We start from the raw sequence: 4,488 nt of genomic DNA on the forward strand, positions 1-4,488 counted from the left end.
TATATATATATATATACGCATGCACATACATCTGTTCACGAGCATTGATAATCAATTGGCACAGTTCACACTTCACACTCGGAATGTCTTCTTAGCAAACATTAAAAAGACAACGAGAACACGCAAAATTAAATAGAAAATTGTTATTACCACGAATTCGGATAATTGCGAATTTCTGTGCTTGCATCCGTATGGCTTCGCTGTATATAGAGTCAGCCCCCAGGAGTTCTTCCCTTATATAATGGCACATATTTGGAATCAGGGTAACCCCGGAAGTATTCCTGTACTTACTTTGGTCTGCTGACCTGCGGCGCAAGTTCAGATCACGCCGAAACACCTTTAGTTCTTACAATGAGCAAAATTCAAACTAAGAAGTTGAACACTGAAAGGACAAATATACTGAGAAGAACAAACTGGATGTTGGCTAGAGAATTATATTCGAGTTATTTAGGAAGCGAATAACAAACAGGCAGAATAATTAACGTTGTTAGAACTCCTTTAACTTTATGTTTCGGTAATAAAATATACTTTCATGTTGATTCCAGATAAAACGGCTCGAAGTTGCAATTTGGTTATTGATCAAATCCTTTTCTTTCGAATGAAATCCATGAAACATGAAGTGATAGTCTGTTTCTTCATACTGAATCCATTCTTCACGGAGAAAAAAACCTATTTTATATCATGAATCACCTTTTTTCAAACGGTTTTTGAAAGTCAAATTAGAATTGGCAAACAGTAAAAAATTTGAACGTTTGGAAAGTTGTACATGACGATATCAAAATAGAAAGGTGTCAAAACAAGACCGAAATTGAAGGGAAACAATGGTTGAGGGCCACTAGAATAGCGAAAACTTGAAGATTCCATGAAAAAAAGATCCAGTGAAATGTATAATGCGACAGGAACAAGTGAAAGTTCTTTGACTGTAAATGGCACTAAAAATCAGGCGTCGTGAGTTGGAAAGTATTCTTCATGTCATGTCTTTTTATATTGGTTTGGGATTTTGGCGCAACGCCAGTAATTTCGTGGGGAGAACTAAGTCGATTTATATCGACTCCAGTGTCCAATTGGTACTTAACTTATCGACCCTGAAAAAATAAAAATGCAGAGTCGACCTCGGCAGAATTAGAACTCAGAACGTAAAGATGAACGAAACGCCGAAATGTCTGGTGTGCTAGTGATGCTGCCATCTCGTTGCTTTCATATCTTTTTCTATTAAAAAGGTTTTTAGTTTTACCCTCATACTTTAGATCGAAGATTCACCAACCTTCCGATGGAGGCAGATCAGACATCTGCTCAGAAAACGATTTTTTGAATAGAATAAAATATATATTTAAAAAAGTTTATATCTTGTCCGGTGTGTAGAATAGCGCCGTGATTTTAAAAGCACCCATCCGACAGGCTCACTTCAATTTTATGATAAATTGTGAAGAATAACATTCTTAGTCAGAGATGTGTAACGAGCAAATAACTGGTTTATGCTATATTCCGGTTGTTTTATGAAATTTCGGTGAAATAGTTTACAAAATGGATGGAATCCTTCTTCTATGAATATACTGGAACACTTGTGTGTGTGTGTGTTTCTCTGTCTCACTGCATATCTTTCAACCTCATGGTTCCGGGTTCAATCCCACTGCGTGGCACCTGGGGCAAGATTCTTCTACTGTGGCCTCGGGCCGACCAAAGCCTTATGAGTGGATTTGGTAGACGGAAACCCGTCTTATATATATATATATATATGCATGTATTGTGTGTGTGTGTGTGTTTGTCCCTCCGCCATCGCTTGACAACCAATGCTGGTGTGTTTATGTCCCCGTAACCTAGCGGTTCGGCACAAGACCGATAGAATAAGTACTAGGCTAACAAAGAGTAAGTCCTGGGGTCGATGTCTTTGACTAACACCCTTTAAGGCGGTGCTCCAGCATGGTCGCAGTCAAATGACTGAGACAAGTAAAAGAATAAAAGAATATACATATATCAATCAATCTGTCTATCTATCTATCTATCTGTCTATCTATCTATCAATCATTATGTGGTGTGTGTGTGTGTAAACCAGTCACTCCTGTGCCTCACAGAGCCATCGTAATACGTCAGGACATAGTATTAATCACTTAAAGAGATTAACAAAGAATGAAGAATGAATAATTAAACGTGTGTCTCTGCCATATTTAATTACCGAAAGACACAGAACGGGAAGAAAGAATTTTTGCAGATTCTACACCATTTAAAGATAGGTGTGTATACTCATATATACTTAGTTGTATACATACATACATACAATCGTAAAAAAAGAAAACATCTATAGACGATGTTGGTCATATTGAGATCGATGGATCAAAAGAATATTGATGGAACTTAATTAAAACAGTCACCAAGTTAAAACACAACCTTCCGGATATCTTTGCGACGGTTAGGTTCTATTGTAGAAATCGGCTGCTCTTTGGACACGATTGGAGTTAGAAAGAGACAAGAGGAAGAGGACATCTATGAAGCGTTGATAAGTTGTTTGCAAATCCAATACCCAAGATACATTTTCAGCTTCATACCTATTATTATTGGAGCAACGGGATGCATGCCGACCGTCTGGAGCGGAGTATGGATGAATTCGGGGTCCTGGAGAAAGAATGCAAATCCTTAATTCATATCCTACAAATGGTAACAATATCTCGGACTATAAGAAGCTGGAACTGCAATGATCTATGTCACTAAAGAAATTTATAGCCATTTTTGCAATTACTATCGAAACAACCTTTGTGTGTGCGAGTGTGTGTGTGAGCGCGTGTGTGTTACCTATAAATAAATGCATGTATATATATTCATTCATACATGCATATGCATACACACACACACACATTTATATATATATATATATATATATATATATATATATATATATATATATATGCATTCATACATATACCTACATACATACACACATACACATATGTATCGCTCTCCATTATACACACACACATATATATATACATATGTACATATTTATATATATATATATATATATATATATATGGCTATACATATATACAATATGTGTGTAACCACACATACACAGACAGACAGACAGAGAGAGAGAGACACACACACACACACACACACACAAACACACACACACACACACACACACACATACTACTCTCACATATCGTAATTCACGTAATCACTTTCTATTGATTACGAAGCGGGAAGGTTCGTGTTTCGAATAGCAGACTCGTCATGTCATCGACCAAGCTGAATCTCTTAACGATATGGCTGGATGAGGAGGGGGAGTCGGGTGGCGTGGGATGGGTGTAGGATAGATAGATGGATATAAGGTTTCAGCTGGTGCTATCTATTTTAGAAGGGGTGCATCAGTGCATTCCAGGCATTAAACCACCGTATACATACGTAGGCATAACTGTATGTGTGTATATATTTAACTGCTGTCTATCTATCTATCTATCTATCTATCTATCTATCTATCTATCTATCTATCTATCTATCTATCAATCTGTGTGTTTGTGTCTCTCTCTTTGTTGCGCGCGCGCTTGTGTATGTGTTTGTGTATGTGTCTGTCTGTCTATCCATCTATCAGTCTATCTCTGTCTCTCCTTATCTCTATCTATCTATCTGTCTGTCTGTCTGTCTGTCTATCTATCTATCTATCTATCTATCTATCTAACTATCTGTCTTTCTGTCTGTTTGTCGGCCTCTCCCCCACTCTCTACATACACACAGATATTTTCCTATATTTATATATTTATATTTACACAAAAACGGTGTATTGTAGAGGGAAATAATATTACCTGGTATAACAATTGACACACGAAACGCAGAAGATCTTTTTTCTCTCTTCTATTCTTAAGCCTCAAATTTATCAGGAATAACAGATTACCAGAGACAGAAAGAGTGCCACAAGCCAGAGTGCTGAACTTGCTGCTAAAGAAAAGCGATACAATTAATCATAAGCTAAATTGCTGTTTCATAGACGACTTCCAGCAGAAACATATTTCGGCATTTGGTTCCTGGAAGTGATTTTTGGAGAACCTGGTCGCAGTAGATATCCAAGTAGAAATACTATTTCTCATAAATGGAAGAAAAGATGGCCATTTTTCTCAGGTGTGTAAATCAAATATTGAACACTTGACAAATCAATATCAACCGGGTGTATCGATCTCTTATGCATTCAAGTATTTCAACTTTGTTAAATTATTCTACTTTATTGATATATTCCGTCTTTTGTACTCATTAGCGTTGTAATTAACCGTTAATAAATTAATTAAATTAATTAATGCAACTTTTGGTTGTCAGTGGAAGCAATCACGTTGTATTCCAAGCAGGAATTTTTAATCGGAATGGTTCAGATATCAACCCTTTTGGAGGTAATGTTGTGTGACATAGGCCTTGTAAGGGATTTGGGTTGACATAAACTGAGTGTAAGCCCTACATATATATGTGTGTGTGTGTGTGTGTATATATATATATATATATATATAT

The sequence above is a fragment of the Octopus bimaculoides genome, chromosome 21 (assembly GCF_001194135.2).
Source record: "Octopus bimaculoides isolate UCB-OBI-ISO-001 chromosome 21, ASM119413v2, whole genome shotgun sequence".
Classification (NCBI taxonomy): Eukaryota; Metazoa; Mollusca; class Cephalopoda; order Octopoda; family Octopodidae; genus Octopus; species Octopus bimaculoides.